This window comes from Loxodonta africana, chromosome 6, assembly GCF_030014295.1.
Source record: "Loxodonta africana isolate mLoxAfr1 chromosome 6, mLoxAfr1.hap2, whole genome shotgun sequence".
NCBI lineage: Eukaryota > Metazoa > Chordata > Mammalia > Proboscidea > Elephantidae > Loxodonta > Loxodonta africana.
The window spans coordinates 61,977,392-62,001,931 of record NC_087347.1 but is presented as its reverse complement, the minus strand read 5'-3'; the positions used below and the strand labels follow the sequence as shown (position 1 = coordinate 62,001,931).

At 35.6% G+C, this 24,540-nt stretch overlaps 1 protein-coding gene across 1 annotated transcript in view; it reads left to right on the top strand.

Moving 5' to 3' along the window:
• ZNF804A (zinc finger protein 804A) overlaps positions 1 to 24,540 on the top strand; it is a 312,235-nt gene that overhangs the window by 87,960 nt on the left and 199,735 nt on the right. The window lies entirely within an intron of this gene.

Below are 24,540 nucleotides of genomic sequence, written 5' to 3'. Positions count from 1 at the left end.
TCCAACTCATAACGACCCTATCCAAGAGAGTAGAATTGCCCCACAGGGTTTCCAAGAAGTAGCTGGTGGATTCAAACTACCAACCTTTTGGTTAGCAGCCAAGCTCTTAACCACTGTGCCACCAGGGCTCCATGTTTGCTGGCAGCAGGGATATAAATAATCATATACGGGTAGAACATTTAGTTTATGTGATGGAATAAAATATCTTTGTGACCAGCTACCCAATTAGTACAGCTATGAGGAAGACATGTCCCTGGGGAAGGACTACATGCTTGGTAACGTAGAGTGAGCAAGAAAGAGGAAGACCCTCAGTGATATGGATGGACACAATGGCTGCAACAATGGGCTTAAATATAGCAATGGTTGTGACGATGGTGCAGGACAGGTCAGTGTCTTGTTCTGCTGTGCATAGGATCACTATGAGTCAAAACAGACTCTCGGCACCTAACAAAACAACAATGAGATAATTGAAATTAGAAAACTAAATTTATTTTACTAAGGGGTTAATGACTCTCTATGTAATCTATTGAGGACATTTACTCATTGCATATGAAAGCTACAGTCCATTGTATGTGTGAAGTATGAATTTTAGAGGGATTATTGTATATTTACATGCTAAAGAATATTAGAGCCTACAGTGCTGGAAGTTGTCAAAGACCAGTACCTGCTTATATTTGATTTATCCATCATTTTTTTAAAAGATTATTGAAAGTCAAGTCAGGACAGCAGGTAAGGCAATGGTGAAGGCTAAAATATGCCAATATAATGTGATCATAGGAAAATGAAAACATGAATTGTGACTCATACTTATTTTAAGGTTTTACATGCAAAGACTAAAATGTACTACCTTTTCTTAAAAGTGAAATTATAAAATTCAAGCAATTATACCAAATATTAAGATAAATTAATGAACAAATAATCAATAAGCACCTCTATTTTCAATAAGTCACAGCATATATCTAATATAAAATTATTTTTTTTTAGTGTAACAGTAGGATGAATCATGTACATATTTATTTCCTATTCCCTGCTGAGGATGCTAGGCAGGGTTTGCAGGCAAAATTTATGTACCAATGAAGACATTTTTCTTTTTCCTTCTCTCTCTATCTCTACAAGGTAAGTACAGCAAGATGTTTTAATACCTGGTATACATATTTTATCATATTTTGAAGAATAAGCACAAGTTCCAAAAAATAGTTTTCGGGTTACTGAATTCTCTTCTTCAGGCAGACTTCTAAGCTATCAGCAATTTTCAAGATGAAAGTTAGGATTCTTTGCTGTCTTGCCTATTTAAGTATTTTGTACTTAATTTTATGCTTTAAATTTTTCTCAGTCCTTAATGCTTCAAAACTTTTTTTAATGTTTACTTTCCTACAGCTATAAAATTATTTTCGCTGTCTGAAAAAACTCATTTTAATGGATAAAGCATGAGGAATGTCATGGGTTGAATTATGTGCCCCCAAAAAGTGTGTATTAACATTGTTAGGCCATGACTCCCAGTATTCTGTGGTTGTCCTCCATTTTGTGATTGTAATTTTATGTTAAAAAGGATTACGGTGGGATTGTAACACCCTTACCAGGTCACATCCCTGATCAAATGTACAGGGAGTTTCCCCTGGGGTGTGGCCTACACTACCTTTTATCTCTCAAGAGACAAAAGGAAAGGGAAGCAAGCAGAGAATTGGGGACCTCATACCATCAAGAAGGCAGCACTGGGAGCAGAGCGCGGCCTTTGAACCTGGGGTTCTTGTGCCTGAGAAGTTCCTAGTCTGGGGAAGATTGTTAAGAAGGCCAACAGAGACAGAAAGCCTTCCACTGGAGCTGATGCCCTGAATTTGGACTTTTAGCCTACTTTACTGTGAAGAAATGAATTTCTCTGTGTTAAAGCCATCCACTTGTGGTATTTCTGTTATAGTAGCACTAGATGACTAAGACAGAATTAATGATGGATCTTTTTTGCTAAACAGAACATTTCAAAAGTATAAGACACTTAATGATACCCCTAAACCTATTTTTAAAAATCTCAGTTTGAAGAATGCTAAATATCTGACTATTTTAAGAAAAACAAAAGGAAAAGAGATTAATTACAATCTGTAGCTTATTTCTGTTATTACTGAAATGTTTCTAATATGTATGGAGAGAAGACCTAGATCTCTTGTCGCTAATAACCAAAAATGTTATAGCATCATACAGGTATGTATATAAACCTCTGCTCTCTATATATTTATTTAAATAAACACTTGACCACACTTACAGTCTATAATGAATACAACATCTATAAGATTAAATAGCGTGATTACTATTCTCATCCTCCATCAAATCATACATGTCTTATGTTCTACTCATTCAGTTTTAATAATATGAGGAAATAATAAACCACATTTCTAGTAAACATATTTGGCAGATTAACAGAAGTCATGTCTTGACTCCATAGTGAATTATTATTACACTTCTTCCTTTACAAAAGAGAAAGCAATAGTGATACTTTTCTGGACCACACACAGTAAAATTAGACACATTTACTGTGGTTTAGGTGAAAATTTACAGAGCGAATTAGTTTCCCAATTACGAATTCATGCACAGCTTGTTTCTTGACATTGGTTGCAAATCCCTGAATGTGTCAGCACTCTCGCCTCTTCCTTCTTCGGTTCCCATGTCCATTTGTCCAACTTTTTTGCCTCTACTGTCCTTCTGAACCTTGCTTTTGGGCAAATGCTGCCCTTTAGGTCTCAGTTGTTTGAGATGTACATTGTTCATTTTATAGGCCTGTCTATTGTATGGCTATAATGTGATCTCTGGGAGTGATTTCAGTCCCAAGTTTGAAGAGTATCTAAGGGCCATAGCCTTGGGAGTTCCACCAGTATCTATCAGACCAGTAAATCTGGTCTTATTTATGAGTTTGAATTTTGTTCTATATTTCTCTCTCACTCTGTCTATGACATAGTATTGTGGTCCTGGTCAGAGCTGTCGGTAGTGGTAGGCAGGCACTATGTAGTTCTTCTGGTCTCAGGCTAGTGGAGGCTGTGGTTCATACGCTGCATCAGTCCTTTGAACTAATTGTTTCCCTGAGTCTGATTTTCTTCACTCTTCTTTGCTCTGGGATGGGACGAGATCAATTGTTGTATCTTAGATGACTGCTCACAAGCTTTTAAGATCCCCGTTGCTAGTTACCACGTAGGGTGTAGAACATTATCTATATGGATTATTATATGCCAGCTGACGTAGATGTCCCCCAAAACTATGGTCCTTAGTCCTCAAGCCCAGTATGTCAGTCCCAGGACTTGTATGATTATGGCTACGAAGTTTTCATGACTGTGTACCCTGTGCTCACAATTGCACACATAGGTATATTTGCAGCATGTGCACACATATATGTACCTGGGTGTACTTCCATATGCCCTCCCACCCTGTTCAACTTACGTATCTACTCCTACATTATTGTTTTTTATTACTGTTGTCACAGGATTATATATATATTTATATTTACCGTTATTTGGAGCCCTGGTGTGCAGTGGTTAAGAGTTCGGTGACTAAACAAAAGATTGGCAGCTTGAATCCATAAGCTGCTCCTTGAAAACCAAGTGGGGCAGTTCTTCTCTGTCCTATACAGTTGTTATGAGTCAGAATCGACTCGACGGTAATGGGTTTTTTGTTGTCGCCTTTTAGTCTTGTATACCTTGCAGTGTCTTCCTTTACCTTGATTATGTTGTGTTGACTTCCCCATATCATGTATTATCTCTCTTTTCACTAAAGTTAGTATGTGTCTATTAGCTGGTTAGTGGTTCTCCCGACCTTACCCTCCCATCCTGGTAACTATCAAAGAATGTTTCTGTCTGTGTTAATATGTACAGATTTATGTCAAAGGACAAGAAAGCAGATGTTCACTCTGATCCTTAAAATTGTTCAGCACAAAACCTTCTCTTTTTACCAGAAATTGCACTTTGTTTATAATAAACTAGGAATAGCTACCATTAACAGAATAAACTAATACTCTGTAAATTTCATTTCCTTTTTGTTCTGAGTTAATTACTACAGGATATAAAATCATATATACAAAGTATATGTATATTCCTAATGTTGAAATTTAAGATACAGAGATAGATTATATTTATTTTTATTTTCATTTATAAAATGTCTTCTTTATTTAGACAAACTAACTTACAAAAGTGAATCTACACATATGTAAGAAACCGATACTGGCATGTAAAATACAACATCTAACAGAGCCTATTAATCTTATTTGGATATAATATTCATATTAAATTTAAAATTTTATTTTTAATCTGACTATTTTGAAAATATATTTACCTTCATCTTATTGTCAATATAGGTAGGAGGGAAAGAGTAATTAAAGAAAAGCTGACATGTTTTTAGTAAAAAATAGTTATTTTATTTTTTAAATTTATATTTATTTATGTTTTCAGGTACATACTTTTTGAGTATATTTCTCCAGTAACTGTAAGTGATCCATGTGTCTTTGGAAGTAACAAAGTCTAGACAGAGGAAATAAAACAGCGTAGAACACAGCGAGACAATCCATAGTTTTTGATGAGAAAAAAAAGTGAGAGATATTTTACAATGTACTCATTAGATAACCTACAGCTTAACTGATTTATAAGTTTCTAAAGTTATATATTGATATTACTGCCTCAAAAAATGTAATTGAAAGATCCAGCCTACTTAAAGCTTGATATTCTATTAAATTTTTTTTTTCTAGAAGGAAATGGGCATAGAAATGTATTTTCAAAGATAAAAGCAGACAAGAAGCTGTTGTCCAACAATATGTGTCTTTATAAAATTTAACTGGGGTGTGCGTGTGTGCTTAATTCCAGGGCATAGCGGTTAAATAGTAGAAAGACTTCACACACACTGATTCAGTGCTTAATTTTTATTAGGAAAAAACTGTGTTCTGGCATGGTGTGAAAGCGTCTGCCCCTAGGACTAGCACCATGTGTTGAATTCATTATAGTCTTTTATAATATCCCAGGAGAGCTTATTCATAGGTGTAGATTTGCTGCCAAGCACCCATAACTGTCTGTTTGGCCTTCAGAGTGAGCACAAAGACAAGAAATTATCCAGTGGAAATAATTTATAGCAGTGATTAAAAATAATAAGCATTACTCCCAGTCAGTGATGCTGGAGGTTTATAGTTTCTGACACTTGACTCCTGTTTTGTGGCAGCCCCAGGATTTATGTGTAATATCCTATGTCCTTCTAACATCTTACAGTACAGCCTGAGTTTTTCAGCTTCCAAGTAAGTAAGCTGAGGGATGCTGGCACCATAGATCTGCCTCTCTTATTGATTTTCCTATAAGTGTATTTAATTATTCAGTGAAGGATCCACTTAACAATCCCATCTATTTTTAACCAATTAAGTTCACATTAAAGATTTATCAATATCATTCTAATAATAGGAGCTGTTATGGCATTTAGCCAGAAAGTACCCAGTACCAGGATTCTATATCCTATTATGGTTATAAAGATCTAAAATATGCTTTCAGACAAGTAATAAAAATACACATAGCTATCACCTTACATATAATAAATGGTTTAATTATTGAGATGGCATTTACTTATAATGTTATATGCCTTTCTGACATCTATATAAATATTTAATAAATTCGTATTTCTTAGTCATCATTTTTCCTACAATATTAGATATCTTAAGATGTGGTACTGCAAGTCTTAGAAGTATGATCATAGAAAAGTAAAGGAGGAAGTGTAATAATAATTCATGTGGAGTCAGAACATTATTTCTGTCCATCTGCCAAATATGTTTACTAAAAATGTGGGTTTATTATTTCCTCATATTGTTATGTTTCCTTTATTGCTAGAGGAAATGCTAGGATTTAAAATAATTTGTTAGAAAAAGGCATTTTCGAATACCTGTTTTTCAAAGGTCACAGAATTTGTGAGTCAGAGGGCCATTTAAATCATTGTATTGAATACATCACATTTTATAAATAAATAAAGCCCATAGATCATAACCGGCTTGTCTGAAGTCATCTAACGTTAATAATGTGAGAGTTAATAATGTTACAACATGATGTCATACCATGTGCCTCTCAGACTAGGGTTATTTCTACTTACGTTTTATAGATCCAAACTTAGAATTTACCTTCCTGCTATGATGAACTCACATCTTGTTTTCTCTGAAGTCATATTTTATAATAAATAGTCATACATGCAGGATAAATTACAGTTGGTTCCTATTACTTATCTTTATTCCCAGAAGAAAAATTCAGCTTTAATTGCCTAATATTGACTTCCATTGTGTTTATGCCTTGTTGCTATTGTTAGCTGTGGTGGAGTTGACCCTGGCTCGTGGCAAGCCCACAAGTTACAGAGTAGAACTGCTCCATAGCCCTGGGGGTGCAATGCTTAAGCACTGGGCTGCTAGAGCAAAAGTTGTGCTGTACAAACCCAGCAGGTGATCCAAGAGAGAAAAGACCTGTCCATCTCTTCCTGTAAAGACTTATAAAAAAAAAAAAAACCAGGAAAAACTATGGGGCACTTCTACTCTGTCCTATAGGGTCCCTATGAGTCAGAATTGACTCTAGGGCAAACAACAAAAAATCATTATGGAAGCAGATTGCCAGGCCTTTCTTCTCAGGAGCCACTACGTGAGTTCAAACCACCAACCTTATAAGTTGACAGCTGATCGCAAACCACTCATACTACCCAGGCTTCTGTTTATGCTTTAGCTCTGCCATATATTTAAATTTAAATCTTCTTAAAAAAACAGTATTTAAGTTTTTTTTTCTTTTTCTAACACATTTGTATCTAGTGTTTCTCTATTGATGTATTATTCTTCCTAGCACCTTCTCACTTTGCTGCATAGTTAGACATAATGTTCATTTGGAGTCAATGGATAGCGCCAAAAACATAATAAAACAAAAATTAAAAAAATATATACTAGTTCTCAACAACTATGAGGGCAAAATTGATGATGCAATTAACTTTATTTTTATTGTTATGTACTGGAATTACTAAAGTAACACATGCTTTCATAAACTCTAAATTATATGTATATTTCCCTTTAAAATTCAGACCCTCAAACACTTCTTCCACAAATCGTATTCTCTTGTCCATGGTTACTTCTTCTAGCAGCTTGATGTTTTTACCATTTCAAAAGTAATTTTTTATATTATATATGTAAGCTTTATATTCATATAGTATTGCTATTTTTTTATATAGAGACATACATTTCTCTTTTACATAAAATACACACACACTCCCACACACATTTATAAACATTTATATACACATACATATATAACGTGTCTGTAGCTATATAGTTTTAGAACATATTCTTAAAAATATAACAATATGTAATTGATACTAGTGTTGAGTTTCCTAGAAGCAGAGCCTGAGAGAGAGATTTAAGTGCACGAAATTTATTGAAGAAATGGTTTCAGGAGCAGAGTTGCCAGACTCAGCAAATAAATATATGGTACACCCAGTGACATTTTAATTTCGGATAAATAATGAGTAGTTATTTGAAATATTTTATATGTACTTATACTAAATTGGATACCCTGATGGCATAGTGGTTAAGAGTTCAGCTGCTAACCAAAAGGTAGGCAGTTCGAATCCACTAGGTGCTCCTTGGAAACCCTATGGGGCAGTTCTACTCTGTCCTATTGGGTCGCTGTAAGTCAGAATGGACTTGCCGGAAATGGGTTTGTTTTGGGTTAGTACTAAACTAATATTTGTTCTTCTTGAAATTCTAATTTATCTTGGAATTCTTTATCTGGCAACTCTACTCAAGAGAAAAGGTGTAAACAAAGAGGATAGAACAGGTGACAAAGTTGAACAAAACTTGGCTTAGTTTAGTATCTGACTCTGTGGGAGCTCTAGAGCATAAATTACACTACAAAGATGGCCCTGTCTTGGAGCTTACTTTTTGTACCAGCATCAATCAATCCTTGGCTTCAGGTTGTAAGGGTTGGGGGATGGGAACATCCACACCTGGATAAACAACTCCCTTTCAACCAAGGGCAAGTCTCCATAAAAGGTGTGAGCTTTGAGCAGTTAATTGTTAATAATCAAATTAAATACAGACACTTTTATGTGCAAATGCAAATAAATTTAAAAACATCTTCCTTGCAGTGGAAATATCTTGATTTATCTTATCAAAGGTATGGAAGGATATAAATTATCAGCGTAAGAATTTCTTCTTCTTATAGCAGGCATCCAGGGTACGTTGCAATCAAAAGGAGAATTTAGGCTGCTTCCTATTTTCTGTAGTATCATCTCCTTCCCTGCTAGCATTTTTTTAATATATATTTTTTAGTGGTAACTGAGACACTTGCGTTAATTTTTCATCCTCTGCTTATTATTTCGTCATCTCTTTCCAATGTTTATAGTCTCTACAGTCAGTTGTAATTTGTAATTTTTAAAGACTACATAAAAGTTCTAACCTGAGAAACCAATTACATTACAGTATCTACGGGGTTGTTCTATTAATACTAATGAGGAAGTTTCATTCCCACGCTTATATGACAATGATAATTTCAGAGATATTGCAGCCCTACCAGAATATGATAAATACACAGTTTTTCTATCCCAGATGAGACCAGTGTGGGCAGAGAGGGCAAAAGAGTTGGCTTCTAAGGGGCTAAAAGCACGTCAGAAAAATAGTTCCCAACACAGGAAAGATTGGGTTCAGAAAATCTAAAAGGGGAAGACCAATTAAATTACGTGATAAGGAAAAATGGGTTTAAAATGCTGGGGATGGGGTGGGGACAGGTAATAATGTCAAACACAAGCTAGGATTGAATTTTTGTGTTTATGGAATCTGTTTGGTATTTAGTGGATACGAGGTACAGAATTGACGGCAGGTTAGAAACAAATGAGAAAGGATCAGAGTGATTATTGGGGAGGTTACAAGCCGCTGGGTCTTGCCAGTATTATCTTTCTGTTTGTTTTCAGGACGCTCTAAAGAGCCAGGAAATCAGGGGATGCTACCTAATCCACATATAAATTATTATAAAATGGTCATTATTTTATGGAATGCAATATTATTCAGCATACTTCTCATTGAAATCATCTTTATATATCATCCAAACAGATCAATTTGCCAATCTTTTAAATAATTTAATAATACAGGTTTATTATAAAATGATCATATGTTTCTTCATGGGAATTTGAAAAATGATGGGCAGGAGAATTTCACCTTTAGTTAGTCATGCCAAGACAAGAGTTGTTAACCTGGTTTTATCCCCCTTTTTGTCTTCTTGCTGTGCATATAATTTTTTACATAATTATTATCAAATGGTTTCTATAAAGTTAAATATGCTGATAAAAATATCTGTTCTTGATTTGAATAAATATTTGCTTGTCATAAGTAATTTAAAAAATGTGAAACGTGATTAAAAAAAATCCAGAATCTCACTACACAGAAATAGGTGTTGATATTTTAGTGTTTCTAGACTGCGCGTTAGTATTCAGCATTTAAAAAACAAATATTAATGATTCCAGTAATTCATTATAAACTCCATTGATATAAAAATACTACTAATTTTTACCATTAAACCAATAAATAATATGATGATCTCAGCATGTTTAAAAGCGGATACTATATTTTAAATGAATTATATCTAAACAGAACAATTTTAATATTCTAGCTATTTTTACGGGATACGAATCATTGGTGGTGGTGGAGGTGGATTTTGACTCACAGCAGCCCCATGTACGCAGAGTAGAACTGCTCCATAGGGTTTTGCGGAAGCAAGGCACTAGGCCTGCCTTCCGAGGCAGCTCTCTGTGGATTCGAACTACCCCCCTTTCAGCTAGTTGTTGAGCTTGAGCGCTTAGCTGTTTACACCACCAAGGGACTCCATAGTTAAACAGCCCTTAGTGTTCATGGGAGAGGTCATCAACTAATCGAAAGAACTCATCAGAATTGTGAAGGGAATGTTAGGTGCCGTTAAGTCAATTTCCACTCACAGATACCCCATGTGACACAGCAGAACTGTCCCATTGGGTTTCTCAGGCTATAATCTTTATGGGAGCAGATCACCAGGTCTTTCTCCCATGGAGGCACTGGGTGGGTTCCAAATGTCAACCTTTTGGTTAGTAGCCAAGCACTAACCATTGTACCATCAGGTTTCCCTGTGAAGGGAATAGTGAGGCTAAAAATAACCATTTCCTGTCACAGGAAGAGTTTAGGAAGAAAAGAAACAATTAGGTGAGCCATGCACTGTATGTCTAGCCTTTGTTTCTGGGTCAAAGATTCTGTATGAAACAATTATAAAATCTGAATGAATTTTGACTTTGATATTCCAGATGATTAAGGAAAAACCACTACATTTTAAAATTGTTAGAAACTCAGAATATATTGCTGATTCCATAATTTTGTTTAATCTGCTAATGTATAAATCTAAGTACAGAGTTAGAATCACAAACTGTTATGTTAAATCGTCCACTTGAGATTGTTCTCATGAATAAGCTAATGTGGGATGGATGAAAGATGTAAAAAAAGCACAGATCAAGTTACAGTAATTCAAAGAAGTAATACTTATCTAAACTGAATTTGTAGCTGTTCTTTTAAAATTAATTAATGTGAGAGATTGACATTAGAACACTTACTCAAACACATATAGAGAGAAACGAACACCACTAAGAATGCATTTCATAATGTTTTAAAATTTTCCCATTGGATTTATAGGACCTTATAATTTAAGAGCTAGAAGAAGTCTTTGAGATCATCCAGTTCAATGGCTTTTAAACAAGCCTCAGTGGAGCACAAAAAATTCACGGAAGATATGTCAGGGTGTGATGTTGAGACTCTCTGGGTAGCTCAGGATCCCCTGTTGCCACTTGAACCAGAGCATACCTACTTTATTTCCCAGGTACATTGAACATTTGCTTGGGATTTTATTAAGAAAGATAAAGATTTAGCTGCTTTAAAAATAAGACGAACACATGAAAAATGTTAAATTGGCAAATATTGTTATATATATGTATATAAATAAAAAAATAAGGTGAAAAAGTCTGATTCGGCTTGACACTAGTTTGTTTCACATGTGAGAAACTAGTTCTTCCAGCTCAAAGAGCACACACTGGCTAATTCAAGACTGAGCCTAAAACCTAAATTGTCTAAAAATGCTATGATAATATTCTTCCCTCCATAATATACATGAAGTACACAGTCTGGTTTGTTGTACTGAAGAAATAAGCAGTTTGAATGTAACAAAAGATTAACATGCTTAAAGATTTCAAGTTGATTTTTAATTCCCAGAACAAATTTCTGTGGATGGGTGTTATGGATTGAATAACTAAAACCGAAACCCAGCACCGTCAAGTCGATTCTGACACATAGTGACCCTATAGGACAGAGTAAACTGCCCCATAGAGTTTCCAAGGAGCACCTGGCAGATTTGAACTGCCAACCTTTTGGTTAGCAGCCATAGCACTTAATCACTATGCCACCAGGGTTTCCATGGATTGAATAGTGCCCCCCAAAAATACATTTTGTATATCCTAACCCCTATACCTGTGGAGCCCTGGTGGTGCAGTTGCTAAGACCGGCCTTTTGAATTCACCAGTTGATCCTTGGAAACCCTAGGGAACAGTTCTAATCTGTCTTATAGGGTCAATATGAGTTGGAATTGACTCAATGGGAATGAGGTTTTATTTATTTATTTATTTTTTTGGTATATCTGTGGTTAGAATCGCATTTGGTTGTTGATTTTCTTTGTTATGTTAATGAGGCAGTATTAGTGTAGGGTGTGTCTTAAGTCAATCTCTTTTGAGATATAAAAGAGCAGATTAAGCAAGCAAGCACAAGCTGAGGGAGAGGTACTTGCCAAGTGATTGCCAAGGAACTCATGAAACAGAAGCTGAAACCAGACAAAGAACTTCCCCCAGAGCTGACAGAGAGAGAGAAAGCCTTGCCCTAGAGCTGGCACCCTGAATTCAGACTTCTAGCCTCCTAAACTATGAGAAAATAAATTTCTGCTCTCTAACGCCACCTACTTATAGTGTTTTTATTATAGCAGCACTAGATAACTGAGACAATGGGTAAATCATAAACCTTGATAACACCCTATAAAGGTGAAAGAAATATGCTTCAATAATATTACTGGAAAACAAAATGCACCACCACTACCATTTAAAATATATAATCACTCAGCAGTCCAAAATGGTTCTTATTCTCTGAGTTAAGTTACTCTGCCTAAACTCCGTTTTATGAGGGAAGAACTAGATGATCTAAATAATCTTTTCCATCCTGTGTCATTTAGGATGCTTTGCACTGTAAATGCCAATAAACTCTAAGTTAAACTTAGACTTAAACTGAGGAAACTTATTACCACATAATAGAAATTCCAGAGATATGGTAGAACCTGAAGTATGTCATGCATGACCCAAGGTCTCTCCATCTCTCAACCTGCTACTCTCAGGGTTGTCTACATTCTTGGCTGGTAATAAAATGGTTGAGGAAGTTCTAAGTGATATAATCAGTCACAGTAATGTCCATAGAAAGAAGCAATGTGATTTTTGTGGATTTCTGATTGATGGCAAAAATGTTTTTGTAGAAACAATCCAGCAGACTTGTCCTCATGTCTAATGGGTATTTTGTGCAAATCAGTGGCAATGAGTATTAATTAGTTGGGCCAAGTATGCCCACTCTTGCAACTAGAGATAAGTTCACTTTCCCATGAAGCATGTAGTTATATACACGGCCATGGACACCTGAATAAAATTGCGATTCTGTAACTAAAGAAAGAGCAGGAATAGATGATGATAATGGAAACACCCGTGTCTACTACATGAAGTTAACAATCTATGGCTGTATTTATAATCCTCAATTATGAATGGTAATGAGATCAGACAAGATAAAACTAATCTGAATTTGAATGGAGTTCCCAAATATCATTCTAGGCATTTCTACCCAAGCCTTCTCTAACTATTTCAACCATTATTAAAATCAGCTTAAAAATAACAATAGATTTGTATCAGTACTGCTAATCCAAATGCTTACAATGAGTTTACATATTTAGACATTGTGACGTTTAATAACACATCTATTAGAAAGAAAATTAAATGCTGAATCCAAGTAGCCAAATAATCTCAGGAAATTAGGTACAAAAAATGACCAAAGTTGCTACCATATACTGCACCTCTTCACTATCCATTTGGACTTGAAGCCTTGGCCCATCTCTGATATTATTACTACTTAAGCAGTGCTACAAGGAGACTCTTTGTAACACTGAGTGACAGATCAGAATAACCAAACACATAGCCCTGAAAATCAATCTAACACTGCCACAACCATCATGTGGAATAACCCCACTGAACTGACAGGATGACAGCAGCTAAGATATAAAATAAAATATATATATAAATAACGGTAAACGACTGTAATAGGAGAACTTTCTTGGACGCCAAGTGAAATGACAACACTGACCATAAAAATCAGCGCCATGGCAGTCTTTACTGAGTTTGATAATTCATTGGAACAGTTACAGGTAAGTCATGGAGACAACATAACTACAGCAACAACTTCCTGAATGAATTATTTTATGCTTGTAATTTTTTGGTGATGTAATGTTTTTTCACTAATGGAATGCATGCTGAATTACTGAGTGTTGTTAATCTTTTGTTATGTAATATGGTTTTTTACTAATATTATGTGGTACAAGTATATATCAGTAAACTCTGAAGGGAAGCTAGGTGGAATGGAAAAATTGCTTTTTCTTATCAGTTTTTTTTTGAGTGGAACTTTCAAAAACATGGGGTAACACATAAAGGTATCATTGCATAATTGCCCTTACAAATGATTGGCTGATCACATCAGATCACATCATGGAGGATGATTACATCATTACATAACTGCCAAACTACATCATTACCTAAATGCCAAACTAAATCATTACATGACTGCCTAACCATTGTGAATCATGGCCCAGCAAAGTGGACACACAGTCTGAACCATCACAACAAGAGAATACAAATACCGTACCTACAAACCAATATGAGAATACACAAGGGGAGACACTGCATAATTCCAGCCTCCTGTAAAACTAAATCCCCGCATAATTCCAGCCTCCTGTAAAACTAAATCCCCAAAGGGAAGTGCTGTTGTGGGAACATTGCCACTGAAATAAATTACCTCTTACTGCAAAACAAGTACTTACAGCTCAGAAACCGGAAGATAGGTCCTTGACGATTGCGTAGAATGTACATGTTGTGCATCAAGGATGCTACAACATGTGATTACACTGTATTTCTCCTAAAAATAAGTTTTTCACATAAATATTAACTGCACCTATTCAAACACAAAGAAAACTATAAATGTCCTTACAAAGCTTATCTCACTGTTCAGAATTCCAAATGACCAGAAAATGTACGTGGCCCTTATTTGTACCTGTGTACATGAAGTACATCAAGGATGTATGTCTACAGTGTTTTTGATCCGAAAGTAACTTATGCACTTGAATATTACATAATGCAGAATACTGCATCCTCCCAATAACACAGAGGAGACAGTAAATATACTTTCAAGTCTTATCTCGCTGTACAGAAGGAAAAAGAGACACGTGTTATTCACAGTCACTCCTTCTGGCTGCAGCACCTCCTGCAATAACCTCTCAGCACAACATGGTGACGACAAACTTCCTTCTAGTTTATGCAGTTACAAAAGTCCCTGCCCCACCTATTAAAAATGTTACAAAAGCAAACCTATAAAACCCAGAGGCAGAAAATGTAAGTGGTACCTATATACACCAGTATACATGAAAGGGTAACAGAGAAGGACATAAATAAAGGATTTAAACAGAAATGAAGATATGCAAAGGGCAAAGTTCAGGAGGAGCCTCAGCACAGGGCCTCAGTGTCTAAAAGGAGACCTGCTTACATTTCAAAGGGGACCTGTTTACCCTTCCTGAAAAACAAGTGTTTATTCTTACTCATCAGGAAACCTTCACACAGAAAACTCAATGTTACTACTTGGTGGACTGGGCTACAGGTGACTCTTCTCAGCTCTTAAATGGGGTTTGGTCTTTACACTTTGCTGCCACTTTCTGAGTCTGCTTATTGACTTTGCCTCTTCTGGTCAGGTTGCAGCCTCTGCCTTTGTTGCCATCATACATTTACTTGCTCTGGGAGGGTCATAGTGCAGGACCTCAGTGTCCAAATATATGCTCCCCTCCTGGCTCTTCTCTTCGTAGATCAGGAAGCCCATCTTAGTCTCCATGTTCTAGGATTTTTATTGGTCATCAGATAGGCACCCCAGGCACTCCAGTCTGTGTAAAGTTCAACTACTGGGTAAGGCTTTGGAACCAGGACAAAAAGGTCAAATTGCTTTTTTTTAGAAAAATAATTCCATACCTTGCAGTCACACTTATTAAATTCTTATTGTGTGGCACCAGCCCATATTCAAAGTGAACTATATAAAAGTTTATATCAAGCATAGAAGGCAAGTGCAGTTATTACCGACACCTTCATTTTGTAGACAAAAAACAAACCTGAGTCATGAAAAGGATGGCGAATATCTAAAGTCATACAAACAATAAGTAGCAGAGCTAGTGCCTTAGGCTGGGTTTTCTAGAGAAGCAAAACCAGTAAAGTGTATGAATATATATATATAGAGAGAGAGTAAATCAAGGAAACAGCTCATGCAAATACAGAGATTAGAACGTCCTAAGGCTGTGGATCAAGATAGAGGCCTCTCCCAATTCATGGACCTGCAGAAGCTGGGGAAACCAAGATCGGTAGGTTGGAGAGCAGGGCTACCACTCACAGGCTGTGAAGATTGAGGAATCCCAAGGTTAGCAGGCAGACCACAAAGTTTCTCCTGATTCACGTAGTTGCAGGGGCTGGCAAACCCAAGATCAGGGGTTGGGGAGAAAGACCCTTGCTCACAGGCTGTGAAGATCAATGAATTCCAACATCAGCAGGTAAGCTGCTAGCTCAAGCCCCAAGAACCAGGGGTCAGACAAGAAGCAGCTGTTGGATCCAGAATAAACCAAAAACCTTGGCAAGGCAAGCAGGAAGGAAGTAGGTGGTAGAGGGCAGAGAGATGAAGGCTGAGTGGGTGGTGAGCCACCACAGGCCCCACCCCTGCCAGTGCCATTTAGCAGATTCCAACATGGGGGTGATCACATATCAACTTTCAACAGAGAAATGATCACAACATTACACAACTGCCAAAACACTGAGAATCATGGCCCAGCCAAGCTGACACACAATCTTAACCATCACAGCTAGTAATTCCATCCAAGCAGTATGGTAGCAGAGCCCACATTCTCTTCAATACTGTGCTTTCTTGCCTCTAATAGCAATGCACAGGAAAAGAAACACATAATTTGAACTGGCTTCACTTATTAGAAAAGAATTTATATACTGACTTAAGAAAGTATCGGGCAAAAATGAATCTTTGTTATTCAAGAAGAAATAAGGTGAATTAAAAAAATATTTTAGTGTATTATTTAAATAGTGATTTTTTTTTCTGTTTGTAGTATAGTATGTGCTTATTTATATCACTAAGTGAAATCTGTTAAAACTATATTGCTTCAATCCATTTCCAGTCTACATAATTCTTAGAGTATATGTAAAGGTAATTTGATATCATTTCATAAGAATAACACCAATATTCCAAAATAAAATTTATAAACATTTTAAATCAAGGTCAATATTTTCTCCTAAAAATAATGTGAAATAATTTGCTTGATATCAAATTGTAATAGACAAGTGTTCTTATTAAATTCGTGAATGATTGGAGGAATAAATAAGTTTAACTGAATGGATCTGTAAAACATACTTCTATTGGTCCTAAAGTTTCCATTGTATCTATTGAAAAATGTGTTCTTTATAAACTGGATTCCAGAACACTTGTAGCTCATATAAGGTCACTGTAATCTAAAGTTCTAGGCAGCCTGTACTCAAAATCAAATATTAAGAACCATATAAATTCCATTCAAAAATTATAAGAGGTAAAAATAAATGATTGACAGTAGACTATTAAACAATGGATATTTGATACGGGCTAAAATCATGAAGGAAGAAGAAGAAATTACATCAGGGCAACCACATGGTTCTACCTACAAATCCATATGAAGATAGCCTGGAATGATATAAAGACAGTAAGTTATGGAAAACAAAATTAAAAAAAAAAAAACTAGTAAAAACTGCCATTGGAAATGTATTGTGCTTATGAGGAGGAGGTTGGCTTTCACTTGATATAGACTATTTTTGTCTGAATTGAGTTAGGGTACATCAACAAGGGACTATGAATATTCCAGACCACTGGTAAATTATGTGTGTGCAATTTGGAAAGTACCTTTGGTCACTGTTATGTGAAAATATAAAGACCTAAAAAAAAAAAAAAAAGATAAAGCAAGGAATATTTGTGCAGTGATCATCTTTTTGTATTTGCATATATGTTAATGGAAACAGTGAGTAAACCTCCTAAAATTACTAATCTTTTTACAGAACAGAATACCAAGAGACACCAAAATGATGCTGCAATGGAATACAATCAAAGACGTGAAACTACTCTAAGGGAAACTTTTAGGGACTAATTGAAAAAGCTCACTGCAAGATATTCAGTAAAGCCCTTTCCGTTCATTCGGCTAAAATAAATGTTCTGTTTCCCTCAATCGCTAAACTTTTCCAAATTAATTTGAATGTATGCTTTTTTTCTTCAAATGATATTTAGTCATTTTATATTGTTGCTGTAAATCACTGGTGAGGAGGCAAATTAAAATCTAGTTTGATTCAAATGAGGTTGGCTGCTTTGCCTGCCATTCCTTTTAGTCTTTTGATTATGCCTTAGAAACCTTTTATGTAAAAAAGAAAAGAAAAAAAAATTGTCACTGAATTTCTAGAATAATCAAGTGAGCATTAACAGCTTGATGTTGTTACCATTCTGGCTCATTTTTTTTTTTTTTTCTCTAAGTTAATATCATGAAAATCTGAAGGAAAACTAAATAAATTCAAATAACAATCTCCCTGGGAAAATGTTATTAGTGTGGTATTGCTAACCACGAACAAATGACTGCGATTAGTTACTTGAATTGTATTGTAAGGCCATTCTACCTTACTAAAATTTTATGATCTCAGATTTTGTGTTTCTTATATTAAAATAGTAAGACTCTTTGAATGAGTAAAAGTAGATACTTACTGATTGTTCACTTAATAAGGCACTTTGGTGTAAAAAAAAATCCTTCAGAGTTTAGACTCTTGTGACTCTGGAGTAATTATAGGTCCTTTAGGAAATAAAACTTCATTTCTATCTTAAGAGCTGCAAGGAGAAATCACTCTTTTAAAGCTAGTTGTGGAATTAATACCTGTACTAGTTTTCTTAAAGACCCTTGAATTCTTCACTGCTAATATTCCTGCATAAGATAGTCCAGATATACTAATGAATTTTAATTATAGTCTACAACTGCATGGAACCTTAATCGTTGATAATCTCCTTTAGTAGGTTTTGTCAAATTTTTATCTAATGACGTAGTTGAAATGAGACTTTTTAAAAACTGGTACATAGCATAGACACAGGAATTTATAGGCAAGAGCCTGAAAAAGTCCATTAGAACAAACAAAAAATTTATAGAATTCAAGATGCTTCTAGGCTTCCATGAGTACATAAACAACATGAGAATGCTCTAAAATCTATATAATGCTCTACATGTATTTATTACCCATTTTAGCTAAACTTTTAAAAATAGAACTTGGACTGAACTAAAATTAAATAATGAAGGTATACAAATATTTAGAGAAAATTTTACAATTAAAAATAGATTATTATTTTAAAAGTAATTTTTCTTCTCTTATGTTACTCGTTCTCTTTTTTTTATGTTACTTGATAGCTTCTCAAATTTGTTTTTGGAATTGAAACATTCCTTTGAATTAATAAGTTGGACAGAGAAGCAATTTTCATCAAACTTTTTAGGAAGAATTTTGTAATAGATGATAGAATTAGAAATTAAAGAATATTTCTAGAGACAAAAAATAATATGATGAATTTTACTAACAATAAGCACAATGTCTAGTATTTTGCTTTAATTAATTAGCTTAACAACTTTCGTCACCAAAAATCCAGTATAAACAAAGAGCATGACCTATCTGATAAAAATGCCTTTTCCCAATTAAGTGACATTACCAAAATTTACAGAAGGGAAGTCAAATAATTCAGTTAACACATGGCACTTGTTGGATGTGAGGCAGCTACATACATAAATATGGCACAACCCCTACGCTTAATTAGTTTGTGATCTACTGGAGGATAAAAACAGATAATGGTGATACACTGTAGTGAATGCCATGATTGTGATCAAGGTTTAAGTAGAGAAGGCACACCGAACCCCGACTGGCAGAGACGAGAAATGTCTCCTGGGAGTGATGCACGTGGACTGTGTTGCAATGGTGCTTCTTAGCTGCAAAATAAGGTAAGTGAAGAAGATAAATGAGTGATAAAACTGGAAAAGCACAGAAATCATTGATCATAAGGGTCCCAGTATAAAAGGCTAAAGATTTTTTTTCCCCTATGGTTGATGAAAAAGCCATGAAATTTAAGCTGGTGAATGACAAGTGTATATTTTGGAAAGATCACTTTAAAAACAGGGTAAATAGGAAACTGAGTGTGGCGAGATATCAGATTAGTGAGAAAGCCTAGGTGATAAGGGACTGGAAATGGAACTTTCAACCCTCTTTATTCTAATATTTTATGCTGACATGCATCTGTGTGTTGTAATATCATTTGTATTCATAGAAAGAGATAAATCATGTCACTTCTACTTCAAAACCCTAATGTAATTCCTAGACAGGTGTTTTTCAAATTCTTTTTCAGTGGTTCCTGCAAAGTGATATAGAGCCCTCTTCAAGGAAAAAAGGAGGGGCTGAGCTAGTACCTTTGGGATTCTGTAAGTCAAAAAAATTTTTTTAACTGGACTAGATTTAGATATATTGGAAGTTCATGTAATCTTACAGTGCAGAAAAGAGAACACTGTGTATATATACTTAAGAAAACTATTTGTTCTAAAATATATATGCAAGCTCTCATTGTGGTGTAAACTTGCAATCTGATAACAATTAGAAACCCCAACAGAGTTACTAATAGGTCAGTACTTAACCATCTTTTACCATCATTAGTATCACTCTGATTATATATATATATACATATCTCCTAAAAAACCTAACCCATTGCCATCAAGTCGATTCCAACTCATATAGACCCTGTAGGACAGAGTAGAACTGTTCCATAGAGTTTCCAAGGAGGGCCTCATGGATTCGAACTGCCAACTTTTTGGTCAGCAACTGTAGCACTTAACCACTAGGCCACCAGGGTTATATCTCCCTTCCCATTGTGTTGAGTCATTTCTGACTCAGAGCGACCCTATAGGTCAGAGTAAAACTGCCCCAAAGAGTTTCCAAGACTGTGCAGACTGCCACATTGTTCTTCCGTGGAGCAGCTGGTAGGTTCAAACCATCCACCTTTCAGTTAGCAGCAGCTGAGCACTCAACCACTGTGCCACCCGGGCCCAATATATATATATATATATATATATATATATATATATATATATATACACACACATATACACATATATACATATACATACATATGGAAATCCTGGTGGTGTAGTGGTTAAGTGCTACGGTTGCTAACCAAAGCGTTGTCAGTTCGAATCTGCCAGGTGCTCCTTGGAAACTCTATGGGGCAGTTCTACTCTGATGGCACTGGGTGGTGGGTTATATATATATATATATATATTATATATATATGAAATGGTTGGAAATTAGGCTCAAAACTTTTTAGTCTTTCTCTTTGTTTTAAATTTTAAGTCACTTTCCAACAGTAGGATGCATGAACCTTTTCACTACTCTCCTACTTAAACAAATTAGATATTAAAAAAAAAAAAATTTTTTTTTTTACCATGTAGAAAAAAAAAAAGTTGCAGAAATATGGATTAGCAATTCAATTCACTTTTATGAGAAGTGCCTTTTATTAGCAGTGATTCTCCACTGAGGCTGTAGCATTCCTTAGATGGCTTATGGAAATGGGAAAGTTTGGAATTTTCAGTGATTGGGGGTTACCACAGGAATTTTTTTTTAATGAAATTTTTTAAACTGGGTATTCTAAACACTCCACACAAAACAAAGAACTGTTCCACCCATAGTGTCCATCACATTAAGAAACACTGGTCTTCAGGTTAGGCTGAAGGGGATGTAACAATAGTTGAAGCTAGAAGTTAGGTACATTTCATATTTAAGCTCTTCAGCCTGCTATCACTTGTCATATGTTCTCTCAAACCTTACACTTCAGTTTCTGATTCTGAATCTCGATTTCCCTTTAGTTCCTCCAGTTCTTCCAATTTGAATCTCTAATCCTGAGTCCTGCTTTCCTCTATATTTCCAAATCCTTTCTTACTTCTAGATTTACGAAATCAGCCTGATAAAATGTTCACTGATCAAAACAGCATCTTCTTTGTGTGAAACATTGGTCTCAGAATTATGGTAGTTTCTAATCAAGATATTATCTTGATTAGAAATAAATTTAGTATTCCTTTGCTTCACAGTCAAGTGTGTATGTCAAAAAAATCTATTGTAGCAAGCACAAATAGAGAAACTCAAGAGAAGCAGTAATTTACATAGTATTGGATGCAGTTTATATTTGAGGCACAGTTATTTGACTTTTTCATGGACTCATGTTTACATATATATATATATTCATCATCATCATTGTCATCCTGTTGCCATAGAGTTGATTTTGATTCATACATTAATTACCGCTATATCTGTATCGGAAATCCTAGTGGCATAGTGGTTAAGAGTTCAGCTGCGAACCAAAAGGTCAGCAGTTCAAATCTACCAGGTGCTACTTGGAAACACTGTGGGGCAGTTCTACTCTGTCCTATAGGGTCGCTATGAGTCGAAATCTACTGGACAGCAATGGTTTTTTGTTTTTTAAATATCTGTATCTACATGTATCTACATCCATATCTATAGCTAACCTGTTGCTGTCAAGTCGATTCTGACTAGGTCTTTAAAAAAGATCTTTCTTAATTAATTTTGTTCCTTCCCATGTTGCTTGTTAATTTTATAAGAATAATAGTTCAGTGTCTTGGTTATCTAGTTCTGCTATAACAGAAATACAAGTAGATAGCTTCAACAAAGAGAAATTTATTTTCTCACAGTCTAGTTGGCTACAAGTCCAAATTCAGGGCATCAGCTCCAGGGCAAGGCTTTCTGTTCTCTGTCAGCTCTGGAAGAAGGTCCTTGTCATCAGTCTTCCCTGGAGTAGGAGATTCTCTGCGCAGAAACCTCAGATCCAAAGGACGCGTTCTGCTCCTGTCACAGCTTTCTTGGTGGTATGAGGTTCCCCTGTCCCTCTTCTCGGTTTGCTTCTCTCTTTTATATCTCAAAAGAGATTGGCTTAAGATACAATCTAATCTTGTAGATCTCATCAACATAACTCCAGTAATCCATCTCATTAACATCATAGTGATAGGATTTACAACACATAGGAAAATCACATTAGATGACAAATTGGTGGAAATCACACAATACCAGAAATTGTGGCCCAGCCAAATTCATACACATATTTTTCGGGGACAGAATTCAATCCATGACATTCAGTAAACATTATTTGAGTCTCTGAGTTTTTTACTTGGTCTGTTTATGCCATAACATGAGTATCAAATTATTTCATCTTGCTTTTTCTTTTCATGGTTGTCCTCATTTGTTTATAAGCACTTAGACTGCCGCATAAACATTACTACTTATCATGATAGCTTCTCTCATTTACTCTTCCATTAAGAATTTATTACATAAATACTTTTAAGGGAAAGATTCTACTTTTTACTGTTATAATTCTAGAAGTTAAGTATATTTTCTCCGAACAACAATAACTGCAGGTAAAAGGCAGTTTCCTTAATTGACTTGTTTTCTGTGAGGAACCCACCTGGTATGCATAGCATCTGTTGAAGTCTAATTTAAGGTAAACATACCGCAAGCAAAATATCACTAATATTGTTATATAAAAATATTCATAGTGAACATATACTTCTATTCTAGTTAAAAATTATTAGAATTAAAATTTTATGGCATGAAACATATGGGAGAGTAATTATTAGCAAAAAGGAGTTTGGGGTCTTGGTAATTTATGGAACAAAATGCCAAATTTTAAATATTGTTTATATAAAATCCATAATAATACTATTTGAAGATAAATCTGTTGATCCTAAACTAAAAAAAAACTAAACTAGGCGATTATTATGATGAAGCTTAAAAGCGTGTCTTACACTTCACCAAAGAAGACTTTAAAGTGGCTAACAGACACATGAGGAAATGCTCGAGATCCCTAGCCATTAGAGAAATGCAAATCAAAATCACAATGAGCTACCATCTCACCCTGGCATTACTGGCATGAATAAAAAGAAAATAACAAATGTTGGAAAGGCTGTGGGGAGATTGGAACTCTTATGCACTGCTGGTGGGAATGCAAAATGATACAACTATTTTGTAAAATGACATGGTGCTTCCTTAGAAAGCTAGAAATAGAAATACCGTATAACCAGCAATTCCACTCCTAGGAACATATCCTAAAGAAATGAAGAGTCATCACACAAGTAGACGTATGCACACCCGTGTTCATTGCAGCATTGTTCACAATAGGAAAAAGACAGAAACAACCTAGATGCCCATCAACAGATGAATGGATTAACAAATTATGGTACACACACACAATGAAGTATTACTCAATGATAAAGAACAATGATGAATTTTCAAAGTATCTCATAACATTGATGAATCTGGAGGGCATTATGCTGAGACAAATATTGTATGAGACAATTACTGTAAAAAGTCATGAAAAAGTTTACACACAAAAAGAAACAACCTTTGATGGTTACGAGGGGGGAAGGAATGGGAATGGAAAAGGACTAAAATAGACAATAGATAAGTAGTAACTTTGGTGAAGGGTAAGACAGTACACGATACTTCGGAAGCCAGCACAACTTGTACAAGGCAAGGTCATGGAAGCTCCGTAGACACATCTGAAGTCCCTGAGGGACCAAATTGCTGGGTTGAGGGTGACGGGGACCATTGTCTCAGGAAACATCTAGCTCAATTGGCATAACATAGTTTATAAAGAAAATGTTCTACATCCCACTTTGGTGAGTAGCTTCTGGGGTCTTGCAAGCCTGTGAGCGGACATCTAAGATACTCCCCTGGTCCCGCCCTTTTGGAAGCAAGGGAGAATGAAGAAAACTAAAGGTACAAGGGAAAGATTAGTCCAAAGGACTCATGGACCACAAGTACCATGGCATCCACCAGACTGAGTCAGGTACACTGAGATGATGCCTGGCTACCACCACTGACTGCTGTGATGGGAATTACAATAGAGGTTGCCGGACATTGCTGAAGAAAAATGTAGAACAAAACTCTAACTCACACACACAAAAAAGACCGGACTTAATGACCTGACAGAAACTGAAGAAACCCTGAGAGTGTGTACCCCAGGCACCCTTTTAGCTCAGTGATGAAGTCACCCCCGAGTTTTAATGTTCAGCCAAAGATTAGACAGGCCCA